Genomic DNA, 27157 nt, shown 5'->3' with positions numbered 1-27157 from the left:
GAGCTGAATGCGGAATGATGGTTATTTTACACACAAAGATATCCAGAAAACAGATTTCCTTCCATGAATGCTGCCTGAATTTCTGAAACAATTTTCCTCGAGTCAAACTGGCAAGAAAGATTTGCACTCCATTAGATGAAAAATTTCACTTTTTTGAAATAATTTAAGAACCTGTCCTTAGTAATTTTGATTAAAGATGAAGGTTTTGAAATTTGCTCCCTGTATCTAACGTGTATCTACCATAGTCTCGCTAGGCTCTGAATACCAGAGCAGTGTACCCGGCTTACACATACCAAAATGCCAATATATGTATTCAGCTTTGTAATTATGCCTTTAAAAATACCTTGCCATATTTAGCCACTCCTAAATATGTATTTACACAAGTCTACACACTGTAAGTGTTTACCTGGGAGACAGGAAAGGTCTCTCTGGTAAATAATATGGTTTTATAGCCTTTCATGAAGGAATTTTTTGTTTGCTATGTAAAAAAAAATCAGCTCCTCTCAGTTATAATTTAATAAAATTTTTCTTTCCCTGTAAATTTACTGCATAGCACTTGAGGTAAAGCCCTCCAATGTTTAAAGAAAAAAAAAAAAAAGACAACATTAGTGTTAGCTTTGGATACAGAGTAGCTTTGATTCATTTTACTAAAGACTTCAGACATGGATATGATTTCTGAAGACCAAACAAATAAAAATAAACTGTCAAATATATTTTAGAGCTAAGGCTATTGAATAATTACCCATATTCTCAGACTTTTTTAAATCAGGATCTCTAGGAAGATCCAGATAATTTACATTACTTTGCCCTGAATTTTCCAGACTATTACCTTAATTTTACACTTTATATTACATGAGTGGATGTAGGTAAAACAATCTCAACTGATAAGTAAAATTATAAAATTCATGATATGAATAAATTCTGACAGAAAAGCAAAATACATTTCCCAGTGTACCAGTTCAAAGACAGGAAATTTTTAGTGCATACTCCAACTTACAAATATATGGTCTTAAGTGATTTCGTTTACCTGACTTACTCTTTGAATTTGTAAATTAGGCTGTGACCTACCCTAGGACTAATGACTGATAAGTCCATAGTTAGATTTTAAGTACTGAATATTAAAGAGAAAAATATTTGCATGTCTTTTTTTAAAAAGACATGCTTAATAAATTGAAAGATACAAAGTAAAATAGAACATCCTTGGAGTTGAAGAGATATCCTGATATTTGGTAGATTCTCAAAATTGATGCTCCATCCCCTAACTTAGCTCTCCCCTTAGAATCTGAGACTTTAGAAGTCACTTGACGTTAACCAAATGCCCCTTCCCTTTCTTGAGTCACTTTGGGGTCCTTGACATGGATATAATTTAATTTGGAGTCCTTTTTTTTATTGTACTTTAGGTTGTGGGGTGCATGGGCAGATCATGCAGGATTGTTGCATAGGTATATACATGGCAAGGTGGTTTGCTGCCTCCATCTCCCGGTCACCTATATCTGGCATTTCTCCCCATGTTATCCCTCCCCACCCTCCCCACCCCCCGCTGTCCCTCCCCTAGCCAACAGACCCCAGTGTGTGATGCTCCCTTCTCTGTGCCCATATGTTCTCATTGTTCAACACCCACCTATGAGTGAGAACATGTGGTGTTTGATTTTCTGCTCTTGTGTCAGTTTGCTGAGAATAATAGTTTCCAGATTCATCCACATCCCTACAAAGGATACAAACTCATAGTTTTTAATGGCTGCATAGTATTCCATGGTGTATATGTGCCACATCTTCCTTGTCCAGTCTACCATCAATGGGCATTTGGGTTGGTTCCAGGTCTTTGCTATTGAAAACAGTGCTGCAACAAACATACGTGTGCATGTGTCTTTATAATAGAATGATTTATAATCCTCTGGGTATATACCCAGTAATGGGATTGCTAGGTCAAATGGAATTTCTATTTCTAGGTCCTTGAGGAATCGTCACACTATCTTCCACAATGGTTGAACTAATTTATTCTCCCAGCAACAGTATAAAAGTGTTCCTATTTCTCTACCTTCTCTCCAGCATCAGTATTTTAAGAAGGAAGATCTCTCTGAAGTTATCACTCCTGTTATTAATTCACTTTCTTCTAGAAGGTAAATGTGCAGGATTTTCAGCAGTTTGTCTCTGAAACCATGGAAGATTTTCCCATCATCAATGGACTTAGAGACTAAGAAGAGAGGAGCAAAGAGAGAGGCCCCTTACCTGAATCCTAAAGACACTTAATAAGCTATGGCTTTACATTTAAAGGATTCCTCTTCTCTTTCTTTGTTCTGTGCTTTCAAGATTTTTTCCTTTCAGAATCTTTGTGTGCATGGGTATTTGTACACAGAGGATATGAGACTGATTTATGTTGAGAAAGTAAGAAATATAGGCATTTTTAGCAAGTCAAGGTAAGGAAACACTGCAGGCTTTTTCAGGATATAAACATATCAATTCTTTTTTTTAAGGGCCCCAGTTATTTTTCTTGCACAAAAAGCGCTTGTTGAAATTTGTCAGTGTAACAAGTGCTTATATGTCTTCCTATGTTATATCTAAGTACAGATGAGAAGAGATCAAGAGAAAAAGAGATGGAGAGAGTGTATGTGTCTGTATTTATGTGAGTGAATTTTATATATAAACTATATAAAAGGTATTGAAATATTTACCTCCCGAATTCAGATGTTTTAAAGTACTTTACTTGTAAACATTTTTCTTTATTCTCAAAATGTGAATGATGCACCATTAAAAAGTATTGAAACAATCTTTTGAAATATAAAAACAGAATTTATTTTTCTTTAAATATACTAGAAATTTAAATAAGAAGATATGCTTGATGAACATAGAATAGAGGATTTCGCAAGTAGGTCACTAATTCAAATCTGATACGGAGAGTACTGAATACCCTACAGCTGGCTAAAATGAATGCAACAAATATTTTATTGCATTTCCCTATAAATTTTATACCTACACTATTAATTGAAATGGAACATAGTATACGCTTTCTGTATTTAATTCACACTTTTGAAAATTATTCATCATTTTACATTCACAAAAGTAATAGTAAATTCATTGTCATTCCAGTATACCCACACACGTAGCTCCTAAGGGCAGAAATAATATATTCTCCACCTTTTGTGTATGAACCAGCAAGCTATAACTCTTTTGGCTCCATCCTAGATTCTCACATACTTTCAGACATGGCAGGCTAGGAGCACTCCTATGTGCAGTACACACATCCCTCACGGCCATGGTGAATTTTGTCAACCAGGTACCGCAAGAACTAACATATGAGCTAAATCACTGACCCTTATATTGGAATCAGAGTCTGTTAGAAGAAGCACTGCCTTCTGTCTCTTAATATCTCTCATACATTTGGGGAAACACAGTTATTTCTATCCACTTACTTCTGACTAGTCACATCACACCTTATCCCCACTGAGACCCAGGCACAAATTCAGAGTGCCAGCATAAGTAAGAAATACCTGTGATGCTAAAGATTGTTCATCCACCTCCTTGCCTATTTTCTTGGAAAGAAAGATGTGTATTTGTCTCCCTTCCCTGAGGAATCTTTCCTGAAGCTATGACAAGATGGTAGAATTCAAGTTTCACTGGAACCTGAGACCTGCATTTGTTAAGGTATGGGATGTTGTGAAGGGGACTCAGCTAGAATTAAGTCATGACACTTTAGTGTGGCTGCCAAGTGTAATCTCAAATCTACATTGTCTGAAATTCCTAAGTGGTGGTGCCATTCTAACCTGCACTGGTTAAGACTGTCCTGGATACATTGCATTGAGCTCCTAATGCTACGTTATAAGCCTACATAGTATTCAGGAATAATAACATAAGGTTATGTGGAAAACACACTATATCCAACAGAGTGCAGTTGAAACCACTGGAACAGGTTAGAAGTGGAATTTGAAATACCCTTCAAATATCTGAAAGACAGTCATGCAGTCTTTCAGGGCAGATTAGGCTTATTTTGCATGAAAGCACAAGATAGAGTTTGGCTGAATATGAAGTACTTTCTAGAAGTTGTGCTGCACCATGAAGAAAATAACTGCCTCAAGAGAGTCCAGGCAGCATCCAGGAATTGGGTAGATGGCCTTCTGGGGGTTAGGGTAAATGACCTTTAACCCCTTTTCCAGTGCTGAATTTGTGTGAATCTAAAAAAGCATCCCAATTCAGGGAGTTTCCACCTATGCCCCTGGAGAATTATCAGGGTACTGTCAAATCAGAGTCACCCCAGTGAGGCATACTTTTGTTTGTTCCTTTCTAAACCTAGGATTTCTGTCAAGGAAGCTGAATTTCCTGCAGTAAATATGATCATAAAAAGAAAATGGGTTCTACAATCAGAGAACCCTGGTTTAGAATACGAGCTCTTCCATTTTATTAGCTGTGTAAATTCGAGGAAATCACTGAGCTAAAGAATCTTAGTCATAAAAGTGAGAAATAATAATCCTCATGCTTTGTGAGGATTATTATTTTATGCTCACTTAACTGTGAGCATAAAAATCATCTGAATATGCCTGGCATATGCAGTAGGTGCCTATTGTCGCAGATGCATAAGGACATAATACATAGATATTGTGGCCTAAAAAGCTCACTCCTAGACATAGTCAGAAAGGACGCTCATATTGCAGTAAGTTCTGAATCTCTGAGTTATGGTGATGTCTGTCAATTACCTGCTTCTAAAAAGGCTCCCCTTTCTATCAAGAACACACACATTTCTATTATTCTGGAAAAGGAAAAAGATCCTATGGTGGTTTATACACCTTAGAAAATGGTGCTACAAACATATAAAATATGGTAAATGAAATAATAATCACAGTGATGAACTTTATCAAAATTTACATGAGATGAATAATGCAAAGGCAGGGGAAATTATTCTCTACCAGCAGCAGAAATCCTCAGCATAGCTCATTCTTAATTTCAAGATTCTTCCAGTAATGCAGAGTCTGTCTGATTATTATTTCTTTACCTGTTTCAAAATCAAGCACTGAAGGATAAAAGCATTGGTCACATGTACAAGAGAATTGCCTGATTTTTTTGCTAAAGAGATACTTTTCATTCATGGCATATGATTCCTAAATTTCCCAACAAAATGTTTTGGTCTTTCAACCAGGAGGATGATTAGTTTCACCTATTAATGGTTGATGGGTTTGATCTAACAAAACTGCTGAGTTTATTAACCAGTTATTCTGTATAGCATCCTCCTCTGTTAAAATTAATATGTATGATCCTTTGTATTTATTCTTGCTTCCAGTATTAATTTATTTATATTTAACATGGCTACTTCATTGAAATTGGTATCAGTGAATTTTGATCCAGTCAGTCTTCACCACACGTATGGGGGATTTCTGGCATGAATCTGGACTTTTACCATTCCTTGAAGGATACTGCTGGAGCTTCCAGGTTCTTTGCAATAGGAACAAAAACATGTAATTCACACTGAACGCATAGTATAGGTTATAATTCTTGCTGAAATGATTCTGTATGCCCGAGTAGGGATGATTAGATTTAACAAAAACATTTACGCCTAACTTAGATTGGTAACCTTAAATATACAGCAAAGTTAGGTAACCTTTTCAACTGGTTGAATTCTTTTATGAAAGCTAGTTACAATACACAATTTCATGCAGCAGTGAGAAATGTGAGTAGTTGGCAGTTGGGGATACATGTTGCAGAAACACAATTTTCTCACTCTAGCACAAGTGCATATGTAAACAAGAAAAAGGGCAAAATGTCCAGAGGCTTTGGGGCAGCCTCTGGCTTCCTGCCCTACCTTCATGTGGCAATAATTTCCCTAGGCAAGAGGCAGAAGGCCTCGCCCTGACACACAGTGTCTGCCTTGCCTCCCACATAAACACCCACAAGCAAGTATGACCTCGTGAGTATTAAGGAGAAAGCCCTGATCTGACCACACAGCAACTCCGGAGCATGAGCAGTGGACACTGCCATGCTCCTGGCCAGTGTCTCACTACATGCAATTTAAAAATGGGCATAATAAAATGACTTTGTCAGGAGTCCTAGTGGAGCATTGGCAACTGAGTACACGTTCTCCCCTTGGTAGGTACGACCACGGCACAGCAAGAACGCTATGCCTTGGCAGCAAGGGAAATTGGTGATAGCATTTCCTAAACTGAAATGAGATGAATGATTTGTCCTGATACTTAAAAGTCATCTGATATGTTAAATCACCTCTAAAAATAAAAACTAAAGATTTGAAGAGAGATTCGTAAGTCTTACAAAGGGAATAGACAATAAGGTTTTTGCATGTCCACAGTGATTTTAAAATATGAGAAGGAGCATCAGTAGAAGAAACTAAAATGCAAAATCAAGTATTAAAATGTTTGTTTATAATTCAAGGACTGATGAGTATGGACAAACTCCTACAATAATTCAGAGAGTGTTTGTGTTCAATGAAAAAGCTCTTTTATACATTTAGTTATTATAGAGTTTAGCAAATATCAAGGACTGAGCTAGGCTTTAAACAAGTACAAATGTAAGTAGCCCCTACCTCATAATAATCTATTCATGGATATTGGGTATAAATCCTTTGGATAGTAAAAAGACAGTGGTAAAAACTACAGAAATATGAATAAAGGCATTAAAAAGAAAAATAAATATTCCAGAAGAACACTCAGTATTTTTTTAAACTTCACTTCCTGTCTTCACTTTCCTGTCTGTCCCATTAGGTTGCTTCACTGTTCAGAAACACTGTCTCACTTTCCTACAAAGTCAGGATCATTGTTACATCTCTTCTTTGTAACTAGCATTTGATTGATGATTGACTGATTGATCGATTGATTTTGAGACAGGGTCTCACGCTGTCACCCAGGCTTGAGTGCAGTGGCATGAACATGGCTCTCTGCAGCATCAATCTCCTGGGCCCAAGTGATTCTCCTGCCCCAGCATCCTGTATAGCTGGGACCACATGTGCACATCACCACCCCTCACTAATTTACTTATTTTTTTATGTTTGTAGTGACCGGGTCTCACTTTGTTGCCGAAGCTAATCTCAAACTTCTGGCTCAATTTTCACACCTTAGCCTCCGGAAGTGCTGGGATTACAGGTGTGAGCCATTGTGCTCAGTGCTTTTGAACTATTGCCCAAAAGAAGACATGCATAGTTCCATAATAGGTTCAAGTTCAAGATAACATAAACTCAGTGCTTCTGCCCTAAGGAAAGTGCTAATATTTCTCTCATTGTAATATTGTGTTTCCTCATAAAACACAAATGAGGGCAGAGGACAGCTTTGCTGATGGACACTGCTAACCTCGGGGAGCATGGATCCTGGGGATAGCGTGAAGAAGAGGGGCAAAGCTTCCATTCTCAAAATTCCTGGTACAACATGGTCAAGCCATTTCATTATGTATTATCAAATTCAACCTCAAATTCTGTTTGATTTGAAAAACACCATGCTTATTAGACAAGACAAAACAAACCTGAAATTGCTTCACATCATACAGCACAAATATATTAGAGTATGTATGATCCACGCAGAATGACAGAAACAGGGTAGGAAGTATGTAAATCTTTTCCCTAATGTGCTCAAGATTTTAAAAATAAAATGAAGAACCCGTCAATGGGTCTGAAATTGAACCACTCAAATCAGGCTCACTGTTTATAAATGAGGAAGAGCCAAACCAATAATAATATTGTGGCATTGATTCTTTGCAGTTTCACTCACACCCACCTCATCACTTAATATATTTTTTTCTTCTAATATGTGTTCAATCTTTTTGGACAGCTTGGCTCAGAGCTTAGATAATAAAGCCAAACCATATCCCTTCAGTTGGACTCAAGCTTGGCTGGACTTTCAGTGACTTTCACATATTAAGAGTCACTCTCACAAAAGGCTTAATATAAGAATAAAGCCATCTCTCTAACAAGTAACAAGAATCATCATTTCTGGATTGGCTGTATCAACCAGTCACTGTGCTTAGGGCTTTACATGCAGTATGTGACTTAATCCTCACAATAAGACTCTGTGAAAGGTATCCTTAACTTCATTTTACAGATTAGGAAAGTTAGAACTTTTCCAAGATCACAAAACTAGCAAATGGTATGCCACTGATTCTATCAATTACATTCCGATTGCTGCAGGTTGTTAGAATGTTCTGCCATACTTGAGACCTTGACAGGCTAGGATCTCTGCTTTTAAAAGTGTAGGAAGCTTCACCTCGCTGCAACATGTGAAGACTGGCCAGCATCTCCTAAAGAATCTGACAAGGAGGCAGGGTGCAGTGGCTCACACCTGTAATCCCAGCACTTTGGGAGGCCGAGGCAGGTGGATCACGAGGTCAAGACCATCCTGGCCAACAGAGCGAAACCCCGTCTGTACTAAAAATACAACAATTAGCTGGGCATGGTCGCGTGCGCCTGTAGTCCAGCTACTCGGGAGGTTGAGGCAGGAGAATTGCTTGAACCCAGGAGGCAGAGGTTGCACTGAGCCAAGATCAGGCCACTGCACTCCAGCCTGGCACCTGGTGACAGAGCAAGACTCTGTCTCAAAAAAAAAAAAAAAAAAACCAGAATCTGACGAGGAAAGAGATCGCTCACTTTCAGGTGGTACAGGAGGCCTAATGTTCACAAACATGCAGCTGATTGCTAACTCTCACCCTTTGCCACCACCGCCAGCAACAAGAAAAAATTAGGACTCCTGCATCCCCCCACTGCAGATTAGTTTTGATTTGTGATCTTTTATTTCTTTTTAAATGTAGTCAAGATAGTCTGATGTTCCCTGTATATAAATACTGGGGGAGAGGTTATACAAAGTGTGAGTTACTTCAGGCCAAACCCAAAATAGCCCTGGTTGTCCCATCCCTGAACTTCAAAGTCAGCCCCATTCTCCCTGCTTCTTCTACTGCGGTGACTCTGCAGTAGTCACAGGCCAAGCAGCCTGGGTGGTCCCCCCATACCCAAGCATTCCGTGAGCCAGGGAGCAACCACATACCCTCATTCTGGGGTAGGGTAAGCAGGGGAGAAAAAGATAGAGCTGATAAACACACCCTGGCTTCCCTGAACTCCCCCTTGGGGAAAGTCAACAATATACAAGCTGACTGTGCTTACACAAGGCAAAGCTTTCCAACAGTACAGCATTGTCTGTGCTGCCTAAGATTTTTCCTTCCTTACTACAGTATAGCAATATGGGAGGCCCTGTGGCACTTCATGGGCGGTGGGAAGATTGTGAAACTGGAAGCAAAAAGACCGACGTCTAAATTCCTAGCTCTCCATGGCAATCATTATTCCTGACTTCCTAGTTCTTCAAGTACTGGGCACTAAGTCTATTTGTTTGTTCACTTATTTCCTGAAGATAGGAAAAATATAAAATATTTTTCTCAAATCTCCTTAGGCTTTGACTCAGTTATAAAGCATTGATTTATGGCAAATAAATTTCAGTCTTCAAGAGAACTCAACAGGCATCAACTTTCGCATCTTCTAGAGAGCAGGCAGGAGCTCTCAGTGGGTGCCCTACACTCACTTTTGTGGAAAGAGAAAAGAGGATTTTTAAACTCAGGATAACTTTTCAGTGGAATCGGGAATCAAACAGTAACATTATCCCAGTTGTGCTTAGAAAATCCTCTTTCTCCAGCATGTACTGTAATGGGACTTTAATCTGAGGGATATTATCCAGAAAGGCCTGGTAGAAATAGCCACAAGCCTATGGAGTTCTAGGGGAAGTGTCTTTTCTTTATGAAACCCATAAAGAAACCAGCTGTGATATCTAGAATACAAAGGTTTTCTGAATTTAAAAAACTAGGGTGAGGGGTGGCTCTGGGCGTTCTAAGATCATGTGCTGGAGGGTGTGGGGAAAGAAATGACTTTTCTATGAAACAAGAAGATGCATTTGGCACCTCTGTTCAAAAGATACCAGGAGCAGATTCTGTGGTCATAAGTTGTTACGTCTAATTTTCTTCCCCCTAGTTTTCTTTATTGTGAGTCCTGAGCTGTTTTGAGTCCTTTCATCCTTTACGACTGTTGACTTTCTTCTACAGATCCGTAAAAACAAACAAGCCACTTCCAGATTACCAGACAGCAACGGGTCACATCTTGTCTTACAGCTGAATATAAGGAAGAAGGAGGCAGGTAGCCCCCGCCCCCCCACACCAACACATCTAGGAAGCATCCCTCTTCTACAAACAGAAGCACACAGCATTCAATTCCAGCCAACGTTTGTTTGACCTTGTGGTCTACGGAGCTGAAAAGATTACACTATTCTTTTTTTTTTAAATCTACAGATTATGTTTCTCCTTTGACATTTTTCCTTTTTTCAAATTTTGGTATGTAAGAAAATAACCTCCTGTGGGAAAGCTGTATTGGCTTTCACTATGAGCCCCAGGTGTATACTAATTAGCTTTAAAACTTATTAAAAAAAAAAAAAAACTTCAAATTGAAGACAGCTAATGCAACCAGCAGCCATAGTTTGGGCTAATTAACTCATGTAGCAATAGCGACTAGAAACTGCAGTCTCAAAGATGTGATGATGATATAGCTACCCAGGATCGTATGTGCTCTTTTAACTACCTTTAAGTTAATCAGCTTTATAATAATTAGCAACCTGAAACTATTTTTGTCTCTAGCTACTATTTATTGGTTTCCTCTTCAATTTACATATTCTTCACTCTCTCCCAGCAAAACCCTCCAATCTCCTCTTAAAATACAGGAATTTCCTCCGCCTCTCTCCACCCCAAACATGTGCAAACATACACTGAAGGGGACAAACATAGGGTCTCATGTTTCTTTTGCATGCAGAATTTTATCTTCTCAGAAGCAAAGGTAGACTGAGTATGAGCAAAAAAAGGGGAAAGTATTGCCATACTTCACTGCCTCCGAGAACTCCTAGAATCTTTCCCATCTTCCTCAAGGAAATGCTGTGGCCCCTGGGAGCTGTCTCTCCCTAGCTGATGTGAAATACAAGGAAAACTACACCTGAGGTTATAGATGGCCCGGAGAGAGAACTACATGCCCTAATCATGCACAGCTGTCCAGCCTTCTGGGCAATCCTGTGACAGCCAGCAAGTGGGTTGGAAAGACTACAATAAAAAAGTACTCAGTCCTACTGACTCCTGACCCACCACCCTATAAGGGAAGGTTCCCTTTCAGGACAGCCTGTGTTTTTTGTCCAGCTTATAGTTTATATGGCCTAAGAAGTCTACTCAGAAAACTTAGACAAGAAATAAGTCTCTAATCTTCTATTCAGCAAAGAGAATATTAGCCTAGAATTCAAAAGAGCTACCTTCTCACTCGTTCTCTGCCATTAACTAGTTTTGTGGCTTTAGAGAAATCAGTGTCCTCTCATAAAATGAAGCCACAGAATTTCTAAGCCTGCTTCCATCTCTAAAGGTTCTATGAAGGGACAGTTTTCCCACTAGCTCCTCTGAAGAATAATTGCTAATTTCTGTACAGATTTAAGGTGGAGGAATCAGACTCAAGGCAACACAGATATGCAATTCATGGGACTTAAGAAAATTTTCAAAGACACTCTTCTGAAATCAAGAGAGCTCCTGCAGGGCCAGTGTTGGTTATAATACCTACATAAAACATAGTATTTTTCTGATGCACCAATCACCAGTCAGAGGTTAACTTGAGATTCTCTGGTGAAGCAATAAAGCAATTCTAAAAGTTGAACTAAAATGAATATATATGACTACAACAATAGAAACACCAAATGAACATTTTAGTCCTTATTTTGTGCCAGACACGGAGTTAAGGATTTCTGCATGTGTTATCTCAGCACAGCATTATACACACGCTCTGTCCTCTCATTCTGTTCTCCAATTATCCCCCCAAGCTGGCCTGCCATCTGCCCACCTCCTGCACAGAGATGTTGTATGAGAGGACCTTTATGCATAGGCACACCCAGTCAGCTCTTGTCCACCCGGAGGCCCTCCACAAACCATCATCTCAATTGATTGCTTCCTTATGGAAGGAAAGGAGTTCCATGTCTGTCAAAAAGAAAAGAAGTCTCAGTGTTTATCTGTTTTTTCTTGGTGTATTTCCTTCAATCCTCCAGGAGTATTTTATCCACACAAGGAGGGACACTCTAGTGTCTAGATCAGTATCTGCAAAAGCTTTCAAGCTACAATAACCATGATCTTCAGCACTCAATATATTTTGACAAGACCCCTCTCTATGTCAAGTGAGATGAGTAAACTATGTCAAGTGAGATGGGGTAACTCTTAGGTAGGGATTTTTAGACCCACCTCTTTCAGTGGAAAGGTCCATAATCATTAAGTCAAATGCAAGGAGAAAAGCATTCCCAATGATATAGCTTTAATTCCCCATAAGTCTAACCAGCACAAACTTCATCACTACATTGTAGTGTTGCTAACTAATGAGTTGAATTTTGGCAGCCCATTAATCTTAATTTTGTAAACATTGATTTTTTTTTCCCTGGGTTTTGAATGGAGCTAAAATTAGCTTTTTTTTTTTTTTTTAAGTTTAATTTATTTATTTATTTAATTTTAGCTTTTTTTTTTTTTTTTTAAGTTTAACCTCCATTTCAACTTCCTGCTACTGGGTTTTTTATTACAACAAACAGCTCTATCCTTGACCATGGTCTAAAAGGAAGTCAGAAGACTTCTGGGAATTATGGCCTCACCTCTCATCTTGTTTCACACGCTTCCCTGTCCCCTTTGGGACACGAAGTCACCACTACCTTCTAAGAAAACTCACTTGAGGCTCAATTAAAACTATGGGGCACAGAGAAGAGGAGGCATGCCCACGCCTTTTTCTCCCCAGTGAGGACTGTTTTCAGGACTAATCTTACATGGGAGGATTTCTGTGGACTTGCGGAATAAGACAAATCTGGGAAGCATACCCCAGAAGTCACTCATTTGACAATTTCTAGGTCATCTCAAGTTACGTTCATAAGTGTAAATGCCTAAGATTGAAACTGGAAGGAACTGTCCCGTCAAAGGGAGTGTTCATGGCTTCCTATCTTTCCCCAGCTCTCCCTGGCTTCTTAGCCATTGCCATTTAGCAAACACAGTATAGGGAACAGCAGTTTTATTCGTGTAAGAAAATATGTTAACTACACTCCATTGAGTTAAGATAGCTAAGACAGTCATTACACATTGCCCATTTTCTCATTATGCTCTCTCTTAGCATGTTCTCACTTGTAACAGGCTAGATAGTCTATCCTTCCCTTTTCTCTGGGGTAGCCTATTCCAGAAGGCTTTCAGCCTCTTCCCTTATTTTTCTCAAACCTGTCATATTGCAGCCTCCCAGACACTCTCTTCCCTTCTCTACTGCACTCCTTTAGTCTGTTCCGATGATTTCAGATTTATATTGTTAAGTACCAGTCCAGTCTCTGAGCATCCTGTGCTCATTGTGACAAACCAATCACATTTCTTCCACAGACACATCCTGACATTTATCACTGTTCTTCAAGTTTTCATGTTACCCACTGAAACTCTAAAAGCAGTCACCAAATCCATCTGTGAGGTAATCTTTTCACTGCAAAAAGGTTATATTAGTGGTGATGATGAAAAAAGGCTCAATTGTCAGACAGCCAGGTAGAATCCTGGTTCTGTACTATATACCATATCTGTGTCCTTGGGCATATTATAAAAGCTTTCTGAGCCTCATTTTTTTCCATCTCCAAATTGAATATATGATAGTCTCCACTTCACAAGGCAGTTGTGAAAATTAAAAGAGATCCTGTGTGTAAATCTTTAGCTCGGTGCCCAACATACAATAGGTCCTTAATAAACGTTAGCTACAAAACTAAATTATTTTAATTAAAAATTATATCCTTAGCTCCCAGTTGCAGTTTGAGGGTTGCCACCCAGATGTACAGTTCCATGTTTAGAAATATTTTATTCTAGAGTATGAGAAATATGAAAATGTATGTGTCTCTGTGTGCATGTAACTTTAATCTCTCCTATACTCACCTGCCTCCATGTCCAAAATCAAGCAGTAAATGCCTGCATTTCATATGATGTTGTCAGTTAGCGCTATGAAAAATAGAAAGAGGTAGAAATGTAGTCCCTCCATTTTGAAATCTATCTAGAAAAGAAGGCACACAATTGACAAGTAAATAGTAGCCACACGAAAGCCCATTCACAAGCCTGTAATACTCGCTGGCTAAATAAGTAGCATAGACAGTTCTGTGAGTTAAAACAATTCCTGCCTGACATATCCTAGGAAGTATTCGGGGAGTGACAAGAATTAAAGCTTGGCCTTGAAACATGGGGCTGTTTGGATCAGATTAGAAGAGTAGAGTGAACATTACCAGCAGTGGAATTTCAGAAAGAGAAACCCAGAGTCTGGTCAGAATATATTCAGCAGATAGTTATGTTCAGAATTTTTCTGGAGCAGAGCAGGAAGATTTTGTACCTACATTCAACAAAAGACATAATGAAATTAGCTTATGTTGAGTTCCTAGGTATGGGCTTTGATTTTGAATTTCCCATTGTGGTCCAGGTGTGAGAAAGATGTTTCATCTGGAAAACGGTCTCCTAGCAATTGATACTGGTTCATAAGAAATCTTTATTCTTAGGCAAACAAAGAATGATTATTAATGCCTACCATGAGGAGGGGGAAAGAGGTGGCCACGTGTTTTAAGTTTGCCATGCAGGCAATACAAACAATGTGGGTCAATGAGTGCCATTTTAGCCAAAGAGTTACATGATAAAAGAGATGTTTTAAAAAAGATCAATTTGGCAACAGACTATAGAATGGACTGCTGAGAGAGATGAGGCAAGAAAATCACATTGGAGGTTTTTGCCAGAACCAGGACAGCAACCATGTAAACATAGAAGAAGGAATGAATTTAAGAGATTGTAAGAGCAATTTGGCCATTGTGCATGTGTGTGATGGTAGTCCCAGCTATTCTGGAGGTAAAGGTCAATTTCCTGAGCCCAGGAGTTTGAGGCTTCAGTGAGCTATGATTATGCCTCTGTACTCCAGCCTGGGCAACAGAGTGATACCCCATCTCTTAAAAAAAAAAAAAAAAAAAAATGGAGAGATTTTATTAAAAGCAAATCAATATACTTAGCACAAATTCTAAAGGGTCTTTAAACCAAGTTAAGACATTTTGATTCTTGAGAAGGGTACCATATTGGCTAGCTCTTACAACAGCAAAGATTGGTTTATTTCATTCATCTACTACCAAGTATTGTCACTTACAGAAAGTAACAGCATTTAAAATAGAGTACAGATAAGCTCTGACATTTGGATGAGGTACCTTCTAACAACCTCAGTTAGTATTTTGGTAAATCTGGTAAAAGTTTGATGGCAAAGCAGGGGGCCCACCTAGAGGGAGTCAATGACCATGAACAGAAATGGTGGAAGATACTAAACATAAATCTTGCCTTTGTCATGATTTTGACCAGTATCCCTGGCCCTGACTTATTTCAACCACTCTTATCTTTCCATCTTGTGTACAATGTGTACAAAATGGTACCATGGCAGCTGAGCCAGAGGTAAAGACACAGGGCTGAAGCCAGATCTAGTTTCAAGGACAGGTAACTCAAAAGACCTCTTGGAGCAAAGGCAGAGGGAAAGGGGACTCTCCCTTAATTATTGACACTGCAAAGTTTATTTATTTATTTATTTATTCATTCATTCATTGAGGGAGCATTATACATGAAGCTCTACACTAAAAGTCATTTCAGCAGGTGCAGGGGCTCATGCCTATAATCCAAACACTTTGGAAAGCTGAGGTGGGAGGGTCACTTGAGCCCAGGAGTTTGAGACAAGTCTGGGCAACGAAGTTAGATCCTGTCTCTACAAATAATGATAATAACAGGCATTTCAAAATTATGAGTGATGTACATACCCACCAGACACATACACTCACCAAGCAGCAAATACATGCATATATTAAAATGAAGGAATACGGTAAGAGATGGCAAAGGCTGTAGATAGCCAATCTCCCTCCCTTGTATCTAGCCAGTAATAGTCTTGGATATGCTGCTTTCTGGAATATCATCAGTAAGATATCAGAGGGAAAGTCACAAGTCATATGAAGGGAGGTATGATTTGGGGGACAGGAATAACCATTCCCCTAAGTGCTGAATCACAGAAATTCCCCAAAGCTAGACAAAAGGGAAGAACAAATAAGCAGGAGCTGTTTGCAGAAGGACTGGCCTTGACTGGGGCTCCCTCCTCATGGCACAAATGTGTTATGTGTCTCCAACCAGGCTAAGGGAAAGATGTTTAGAACATTTCCTTAGACAATGGCCCAATTGAGAGGTCACTTCCTGCCACTTTCAATCCCCTGAGGCGGAATCCCATACTGACTCCCAGTATACAGTGATGGCTATGTTGAAAGCCAGGGTTCTGAACAAATGCCCGCTTGCCAGAGTCATAGGCCTCTACTTTGAGGGTAAGAAATGAATTACAGATGAGTATTCATGCTAAAATGTCGACTCAAATATAATGCAATCTGTACAGTTTTTCAATTCACATCATTGCAAAGTAGCTGTCGGTGTTTTCCTAAGCTTCGTTTACTCTATGATTTTTCCATAGAGTATTCATTGCTCCCAATGAGCAACATTTTGAACTCAACCCTGACCTTCACATGATAAAAATCTGTGCCGTTGAAGAGAAACATAAAGTGTTTTGTTGTTTTGTTCTGTCTCTTCCCCTGAAAGCCATCCAAGGGCAGAATCTTGTTGCCTGCGTTCACAATGAAGATGACATGGAAAGAACATGATATTTTAGACAGAGCTTTCAAAAAAAAAATCCATATAAGGGCAAAAAGAAACATTTGATGCTGAATTCTTTCCTAATTTAAGACATTTTGAGTCCAGTTTTAATTTTTTTATTTTTTTAAAAAAAGGAATAAGAAGAATTTTAAGGCAAAATCCTCCTGGGATTTCTTGCGTAAGCTGAATGAAGTGATGAGCAAACACTGTCCAAATCATTGAAGGAATTCCAGACAACGTAAATGTCCTCTTTGTGTGCCTAGTCAGCACCAGCCTGCACAAAAGATCTTGTCCTCTCCCACACTTTCATCTTCATCACTTGCATGTGACGTAACTCCATATTCTAGCATTGTTTGTATGTTGTTTTGCAGCTGCACCCAAGTTGCTTCATGAAAACATTGCATAACCTAATGCAATGTTTATCATAGCAGGTGATCCACACTAGAATCACCTGAGGTTTCATTAAAATGCAGATTTCTGGCTGGGTGCAATGGCTCATGCCTGTGATCCCAGCACTTTAGCAGGCCAAGACAGGACAATTGCCTGAGCCCAGGAGTTCAAGACCAGCCTGGGCAACATAACAAGATCTTGTCTCATTCTAAATTTTAAAAAATTTAAAAGTTTAAAAAAAAATTTTTTTAAGAATTTTTTTTTAATTTCTTTAAAAATCAGCTGGGCACAGTCAGTGGCAAGCCCCCCTTAGTTACATCTACTGGGGAGGCTGAGGTGGGAGGATTGCTTGAGTCCAGGAGTTTGAGGTTGTAATGAGCCATAATCATGCCACTGCACTCCAGCCTGGACAACAGAGAGAGACCACAACTCAATTAAAAAAAATTCCACCCAATATGGAGCATATATTTAAGGGGCCTGGGTATCTGCACTGTAAGAAGACAATCCTGGGGTTTGGATCCACCTTGTAAAGAATGCTGGACTTTGAACTCTTAGTTTCACTATTAAACATTAATTGTGCACTTTCAGTCAGTCATGTAAGTTCTGTGCCTCAGTTTTTTAAAAAACTGTTACATAGGGTTATTGTGAGGTACTATATGGAAAAGTACTCATACATATAAAAGAATTGTGTATGCACCTGCAAATTCCTTAGTTAGATGATAAGCTATGAGATCCAGGAATCTCTTTAGTGTATTTTCCTATTGGCAATGTCATATTTGTAGCTAAATTTCTGTAAATAGATGATTAATATTCATGTTAATATCACATGTGTTAGAAGCATTTGTACCCTGATACCTTGAGAAATTCAATTAGCCCCCAGGAGTCCAGACCACTATAGGATTTACCTTGGCACATTTACCACTGACCAGGGACTTCCCTGTGGGACTTGCAGTTTAATTAACAATCAGGGTTGTCTAATAAAGCTTGTAGGTGGACATGTAAGGCCTCTTTGCCAATTTATATAATTTGCCAGGAGAAAAATAACTCAAGAAGGCTGATAAGTCAAGTTGACCTACCCAACAGAAGATTAGAGTAAGAAGTTTTGTTTTTAATTTAAAGAAGTTTTATTGAGGACAGTCTTAATCAGTTTGGGCTGTTATAACAAAAATATCATAAACTGGGTGGCTTAAACAACAAAAATTTATTTCTCAGTCCTGTAGGCTGGGAAGTTTGAGATTAGCACACCAGCCGACTCAGTTCCTGGTGAGGGCCCTCTTATTGCTTTTTGTTGCTGTATCCTCACATAGCAGAGAGAAAGGACTCTGGTCCTTTTCTTATAAGGGCACTAATCCCATTACAGGACCCCACCCTCATAACCTCATGGAATTTTACCTCCCAAAGACTCCGCCTCCAAATGCCATCACACTGGGGGCATGAATGGGTGAGGGGACACACACAGTCCATAGCAATGCTTTTAATGATATGGACTTTTAATGCTTTCTCATGTCAAATCTTTGAAAACTATATGATATCCCTATTTCACAAACAAATAAAGGGAGTCACAAGGAAGTTAAGTAGCTTGTGATATGTCTGTCTCCAGGAGATGGAAAAACCTGCCAAAGGGTGGAAGTGACTGCATGGGCCTGCGGGGCGCCCAGAGAGCACCGAGGCTGTCAGCTGACGGTCACCATGGTAACTCATTTCTGCTGTGTTCCAGGGCTGACCAGCTCTCTTTTTCTGAATGATACATTTGTATCTTTAATATGTTGTCTTAATTCTGATTTAGGTCAATTTTATTGACTCTGAAGGCATTTTATATTGTGAAGTCAGTGTTACCTCAAGTTCATTTTATATAGTAAAAGGATGAACTCTTTTTTTACGATAATAGTTACATGTTTATGATCGTGGTTACTAGGAAAATATATATATAACCAGTATATCAAATCCTAATTTCAAAAATAATATTACAAACAAGAGGTTAAATGATTTAAAATGATGAACTGATATAAAGTTAATTTAGTGAAATATATTAAATAATTGTTTAGGTAGTACACAGATATCAACAATTTGTAGAAAATGTTTACCAATAACAGAATCTTGGGTCAGGTGCAGTGGCTCACACCTGTAATCCTGGCAGTTTGGGAGGCCAACGTGGCTGGATAACTTGGGGTCAGAAGTTTGAGATCAGCCTGGCCAACATGGTAAAACTCCACCTCTCCTAAACATACAAAAATTAGCTGGGCATGGTGGCACATGCCTGTAATCTCAGGAGAGGAGAATTGTTTGAACTTGGGAGGCAAAGGTTGCACTGAGCCAAGATTGCACCACTGCACTCCAGCCTGGATGACGGAGTGAGACTCTGCCTCAAAAAAGTAAATAAAATAACAGAGGCTTGGGAAAGATAGCTTTAAATTGACTCTGTATACATTTCTCTATTTCATTATGAATTGATTTTTTAGTTAACTTTGAAAAAAGAATATGCATTTCTTTATTTTGAAGCTCTTCAAGGGTGTCTCAAGGTAGCCTCTTTGAGCCAACAGCATATACGACCTCATTTGATTTTATTTTTATTTATTTATTTATTTTTGAGACAGATTCTTACTCTATTGCCCAGGTTGGTTACAGTGATTCTCCTGCCCCAGCCTTCTGGGTAGCTAGGATTACAGGCGTGCACCACTGCGCCTGGCTAACTCTTGTATTTTTAGTAGAGACAGGGTCTCACCATGTTGGCCAGGCTGGTCTCCAACTCCTGACCTCAGGTAATCCATCTATCTTGGACTCTCAAAGTGCTAGGATTCCAAGGGGAGCCACTGCACCTGGCCCCCTCATCTGATTTAAAAATGCTGATTATATGACTCTAAATCACACTAAATATAAAGATAGTAGTAAGTCCTTTTATTAACTATTAGCATGAATTTATACACTGTTCTAGTCATTTCATACTATTGTTCATTATCAGAACTCCTGCAAGATAGGTATTGTTATCCCCAATTTGCAGGTGTGAAAACTGAGGCTGTAAAAGTGGAAAACTTCTTATAGCCCCATAACTTACTACATGTGAGTGCAAAAAACCTAAGCAAAGCCGTCATTTCCTTAAGTTCTTGTTCTTTTTCCAATATAAGTTACCTCTCTAGATTAAATTTCCTAAAATATACTGTGAAAGTATTTTTAAATGCCTTACATAGTAAAGTTTTGGTGATTATACTGTAGTTGTTGAAAATCTAGAGGCTGTGTGTGTGTGTGTGTGTGTGTATACGTACTGAATTGATTCCTTTTTTTTTTTTTTTTGAGACAGAGTTTTGCTCTTGCTGCCTAGGCTGGAGCGCAATTGTGTGATCTCAGCTCACCGCAACCTCTGTCTCCCAGGTTTATGCAATTCTCTTGTCTCAGCCTCCCGAGTAGCTGGGATTATAGGCACCCAACACTACGCCCTGCAAAATTTTGGTATTTGTAGTAGAGACAGGATTTCCCTATTTAGCCAGGCTGGTCTCAAACGCCTGACCTCAGGTGATCTACCTGCCTCAGCCTCCCAAAGTGCTGGGATTACAGGTGTGAGCCACCACGCCTAGCCAAATTGATCCCATTTTCAACTGGGTTATCTTTGGAGTGATCTTGTCAACCAAGGGTCAATAGCTATCCCAAGTCAGGGTCAATCTGATTTTCTTTCTTGGAAATTTAGGCTGGAGACTACTTGGCTAAAGAGAAGAACATGTAAATTTGGATGCTGTGAGAACGTAGATGAGATGAAGAAACCGAGAGAAGACTGAAGCAGAGGTGCACCTTGAAGCAGAGAGGGAAGAGAGAGAAAGAAAGATATCTTGATCCTATCCAGATTCCTAGATGCAGCCCCTTATGAAGCCCAATTGTTGCATCTCCTGCCCTGGTGCTCTGCGAAGTATACTTACAATAAATTCTTATGCTTTAATTAAGCAAATCTGACCAGAATCCCTGTTACAACCAAACAGTGTTAAGTAGTAATACAGTTGCAGCATTGGAAAGAAATGTCTCCTTAAAAGTGCTTTCCAGTGAGAAACCATGAACTGTTCAGTTTCGTGTGATCATTTACTGGTAGTGACTATATGATAGATCATTTCAGTTCCAAAAGTCAAATGCAGTCCACTTGACTACACTGTAATAAGTACACTTAAATAAATGACTAAGATTATTTGATAGGTTTAATTCAATTGCCTATATTTGCACCAGAAAGATATCCAAATGAGAAAATGTTATATACCCCCCACCAAAAGAGCAGAGTCACAATAGATGGCCTTTATTCATCAAATAAACCCCAGTTTGTCTCCTGTAGTTCCCTTTGAGTTGCTTCCTCCACTCATCCTGTCTTAACCATTCTTACCAGAAACTCCAGAAAAATTTTTGTCCCTGACAAAACTAGAAGCAGATTTAACAACAAAAGCATGTATGTTTAAAAATGGTCCCTTACTTAGCATGTGTTAATACAATGGTGCATACCAGAGGAACAAAATAAAATCATCACAAGAAATGACTGCAAAACACAAGCGTTCTGGATAATTCAAACCTAAGACTTTTAGCTGGTTCAAACAATTTGGTTTTTATTTCATATATCACAAAGTGAGACATTAAAGAAGACTCTATGCAGAACACTTTTTTGTTTTTCATTCATGTTTTCCCTTGAGTTTTGGAATTAAAAAAGGAGAAAAACCATAGCATTTCTTTCATTGAATTAATATTTAAAAACAAGTTTTAGCAATTGAAATCAGATTTTTTTAATAAGAAAAAAATACATCTGGAAGGGTAAAATGCTTATATTAAAAGTTTTAGTAGAATGTGGATTAAATTATTGGCCTTTAAACCACCCTGCAAAAATGGTATTGACTCTGTAATGAAAAAATCAGTTATCCAAAGTAAAACAACATTTTGACACTAGTAAAATTGAAAGCTAAGTTAAAATTTGGAATAAATCATTTTCGAATTTAATAATCCTAGGAAAATCCAGATTATAATGTCTTTCTAGCTGCAACTGATCTTTTACTGATTATTTCTCGTTCATTACAGAAATTCTTCAGGCTATAGCTATGGACACCTGAAGCTCGATCTTTCAGTAGATTTGGGGCAGCAAATTCACATGGGCACGAGTATCCACTCTCTTCACCTTGATTGTTTTGACTTGAAAGTTGCTCTTTTCAATGTTTCTGCCCAAGAGAGAAAAAGCAAATCTAGACGTGTGGGAGGTGCCTTTGCTTTGCTAGTTGCTATAAAAGTCGTCAGGTGTAAAAAGATTGAAATGTTAAGAGACCACTTAAGCTGAAGTTATAAATAGATGTTTTTAAAGAAAAAATCCTGAGAGTAATACATTAATATTATAATATATCATGCTGTAGATGAGTTTGCTTCTACAAAGTGAATACTTTGTTGAAAAATGGCCCAGCAGAAGTTGGTTTTTTAAAAGAAAGAATGTATACAGCTGAAGTTAAATATTTCTATTTTGAAATGTGCATTACTCATTGAATTTATCAGACCACTAAGAGCAATTATTAGCCACTGGCAATATAATATATCAGCATATAGCAAAGTAATGGACCAGGCTAACCCTGTACTAGAGAATTAGCAACTTTCTAGGCAAGTGTACATGTCTCCCTAAATTCCCACAAATGATGCTTTAACCTCTAGTTAAGACCAGTGGAAATCTGTAGCTGTTAAAAAGCAAATACCTTTGAATTTTCACACAAACTCTTCTGCTTACAAGGTCCTTCCCTTTACTCCTTTCAGAGATAATAAGTATTGTTTTCTTTTTCTCTCAGTTTAAATGTCATTCATTTTATGACAGTTTTCCCCTATCAGTTTCTTCCTTTTGCCCAACCTCCACTGCAGCAGAATTAAGAAATTCATCATGCACTCCTCTGTTATACACAGTGTTACCATAGCATTGTGTTAATACCTGTAGCACAGCACTTCTGTTGTGTTATAATTAGCTCTGTGTGCACAGGTCTCTCACCACAATCCTGGAGATTTTTGAAAGTGGGAACAATGTAATTCATTCAACTTTTTATTTATCATACATACTCAAAAATGTTCATCAGAAATAAATGAATACAATCCTCTTATTAGAAATATGCTCATGCATTTACTCATTCACACATCATTCACTCATTCATACCTCAACTCAACAAGTAGTTACCTAGTATATATGAGATATGTGCTGCATAATGACATTTTGGTCAACAATGGACCGTGCATATCTTATGGTCCCAACAATAGTCCCATAAGATTATCATACTGAATTTTTACTGCACGTTTTCTAGGTTTCGTTTATTTGTGAAAGTGTAGCCTATAATGTTTGCACAATGATGAAACTGTCTAATGATGCATGTCTCAGAATGTGTCCCCATCATTAAGTGACACATAGTGGTAGCTTGCATCTTAGTGCTAAATAGTTTCTCAGATCTATTCCTCAGAAGTAGAGGGTGGAGAAATAGAGGACGCCAGAAATCTTCCAAATACATGACCACACACAGTGGACAAGAGAATAGAAAAGGCAAAAAAAAATTATCCTGCTTAAACATTTTGCCTACGGCTATCTCTGATGCTAAATGTATAGCATGTGCTTGATGACACTTGTTGAATGATTGATTGATTGATTATAGCTGAAGTTTCAACTGTTTTCTGTCAAAGCAGGTGATAAAAAACATCTGCTAAAAATTTCATCATCTGCAATACAAACTATCATATAAAGCCAATTTTGATCTTAACAAATAACTAACCTACACAGTCCTGATGTCATTCCTCACTAAAACCTTCCATATTGCTTGGATGCATATCTTTATTTTTAAAATACATATCCATCAATGATTATATTTGTGTCATATTTGTTCATACTTTATGTCCCTATCATTATATGCTGATTTTCTTGAAGTGAGGAAGAAACATTTTCTCTCTAAACTAAATGCTAGTATAGTTGTGCTTCTGTAAAGCAGAAAATTTGATTAGTTAGTTCTTCACTGAAACAGTGATCATTTATGTGAACAATGATCCCCCAGAGGCAGGGCAAGTTTTTGTGCTTCTTCTGAGGTCTTGTCAAACGAAAAAATTACATCTGGTGCCATGCTATTATCAGACACAAATGACCATATTCATAAATTCTTAAACTTTCAGAATTGAAAGGAACTTTCAGGATTTTCTATTTCAGGTTTCTACCAATGCAAGAATCCCTTTTCCCCCATTTCTCACAGGTTAAATCTGCCTGGATATAACCAGGGACAGAAATCATCTTCCTCACAGGGAGCCAACTCCATTTCGGAAGAAGTCTAATTCTTAGAATGCACTTCTATTTATTGAGCCAAAATCAGATTTCCTGAACTTCAAACATTGATCCTAGCTCTAGCCTCTAGTGTTTCAAAGATTTAATCTAATCCCTCTTCAAATATTGAAAGGCAGCCATGGTTCCCTCTAGGTATTTTCCAGTACAGCCTATAAACCTGACTAAATCTGTATCATCCAGCCCACATGTGTCTATTAACCACAAGGACATCATGAGCAATCACTTCAAAGGCCTTGCTTATGTACTAATGCCAGCATTTCTTCAACTACCAATTAAATAAGCAAAGCGAATTGGTCATAATTGCTCCTAGGAAACTCATGTTGGCTCTTAGTGATCACTGCCAACTTCTGTGTGCACATAGCAATGTATTTAATAATTCATTTGAAACTATGTTCATTTTTGTTTGAGAATCCATCTCTCTCTATATATGACTCATGGTTCAACCAGAGGTGAGGGAAATCCACTTAAAGTATTTAAAACATGAGGGGAGACAATACAGGGAACTGATGACACAGAAGCCAAAAGTCTCATCGTGTCAGGGAGGTACTGAGGCACCCTAGATATCAGAAATCTCAGGAAATCACTAGGACTTCTTAGGCTGAAGAAGAAAAGGGAGGAAGCAGTGATAACTGGGGCCAGGAGTCAGGGTCACCCTGAGGAAGCTGGAACTGTGACAGGAGTGTAGAGCAGGAGTCACAGCTACAGAGTAGATACCACTTGAGACATTTTCACAGATGTCACCTGAGATACAGAGGGACATGACAAATAATCTGGCTTTTCTCTTCCACAGTCCTTTACTCTCCAGGGGCTTTCTGACTGGCTGAACCCACTGAAAAGCCAGGGGACACAGTAGCCTAGAAATGCACCAGCAAAGGGGCCGTGGCAGAGCAGGGGAGAGGCAGATATTGGGGCTCTTCTACAATTCTCCATGATTAATCAAAGGTTACATGCCTATGGAACAGTTCAGTACTTTGGAGGATAACTTATTTTATCACTTATTTATTATGGTTTTAGAGGTGGCTTGATGTGGTTTGGCTGTGTCCCCATCCAAATCTCATCTTGAATTGTAGCTTTCATAATTCCTATATGTTGTTGGAGGAAACTGGTGGGAGGTCATTGAATCACAGGGGCAGGTCTTTCCTGTGCTGCTCTCATGAGAGTGACTAAGTCTCACAAAATCTGATGGTTTTATAAAAGGGAGTTCCCTGCACGCACTCTCTTTGCCTGCTGCCATGTAAGACATACCTTTGTTCTTCCTTCATCATCCACTATAATTGTGAGGCCTCCCCAGCCATGTCGAAGTGTGAGTCCATTAAACCTCTTTCCTTTATAAATTACCCAGTCTCAGGTATGTCTTTATTAGCAGTGTGAGAACAGACTAATATAGTAAATTGGTATCAGGTAACAAGGGGCTTCTGTAAACATACCTAAAAATGGTGGAAGTGACTTTGGAACTGGTTAATAGGCAGAGGCTGGAACAGTTTGAAGGGTTCAGAAGAAGGCAGAAAGACGTGGGAAAGTTTGGAACTTCCTAGAGACTTGTTGAATAGCTTTCACCAAAATGCTGATAGTGACATTGTCAATAAGGTCCAAGCTGAGGTGGTCTCAGATGGAGATGAGGAACTTGCTGGGAACTACAGTAAAGGTGACTCTTGCTATGCAACAAGACTGGTGGCATTTTGCCCTAGAGATCTGTGGAATTTTGAACTTAAGGGAGATGATTTGGGGTAACTACCAGAAGAAATTTCTAAGTAGCAAAGCATTCAAGAGGTGACAGAGCATAAAAGTTTGGAAAATTTACAGCCTGATAATGCAGTAGAAAAGGAAAACCCATGTTCTGGGGAAAAATTCAAGCCAGCTACAGAAATTTGCATAAGTAATGAAGAGTCAAATACTAATCACTAAGACAATGGGGAAAATGTCTCCAGGGGATGTCAGAGACCTTCATAGCAGTCCTTCCCATCACAGGCCTGGAGGCCTAGGAGGAAAAAATTGTTTCCCTGGATGGACCTAGGTCCCCCTTGTTCTATGCAGCCTCCAAACATGGTGCCCTGCATCCCAGCTGTTTTAGCTTCAGCTGTGGCTAAAAGAGGCCAGCATACAGCTCAGGTTGTGGCTTTAGAGGGTGCAAGCCCCAAGTCTTTGCAGCTTATACATACTGTTAGACATGTGAGTGCACAGAACTTAAGAACTGAGGTTTGGGAACCTCTGCCTAGATTTCAGAGGATGTATGGAAATTTCTGGATGTCCAGGCAGAAGTTTGCTGTAGGGGCAGGGCCCTCATGGAGAACCTCTGCTAGGGGAGTGTAGAAGGGAAATGTGGGGTTGGAGTCCCCACCCAGAGTCCCCAATGGGGCACTGCCTAGTGGAGTTGTAAAAAAAAGGCAACCATCCTCCAGAACCCAGAATGGTAGATCCACTGACACCTTACATCATGCACCTAGAAAAGCCACAGACACTCAATGCCAGCCCATGAAAGCAGCCAGGAAGGGAGCTATACCCTGCAAAGTCACAAAAGTAGAGCTGCCCAAAGCCATGGGAGCACACCTTTTGCATCAGCATTACCTGGATATGAGACATGGAGTCAAAGGAGATCATTTTTGGAACTTTGAGGCTTAATGACTGTCCTGTTGGATTTCAGACTTGCATGGGAATTATAGCCCCTTTGTTTTGGTCAATTTCTCCCATTTGGAAGAGTTATATTTACTCAATGTCTGTACCCATGTTGTATCTGGGAAGTAACTAACTTGCTTTTGATTTTGCAGGCTCATAGGCAGAAGGGACTTGCTTTGTCTCAGATGAGAC

Source organism: Cebus imitator, unplaced genomic scaffold (assembly GCF_001604975.1).
Source record: "Cebus imitator isolate Cc_AM_T3 unplaced genomic scaffold, Cebus_imitator-1.0 Scaffold16, whole genome shotgun sequence".
NCBI lineage: Eukaryota > Metazoa > Chordata > Mammalia > Primates > Cebidae > Cebus > Cebus imitator.
The sequence above is the reverse complement of the archived record's forward strand: the minus strand, read 5'-3'. Positions refer to the sequence as shown.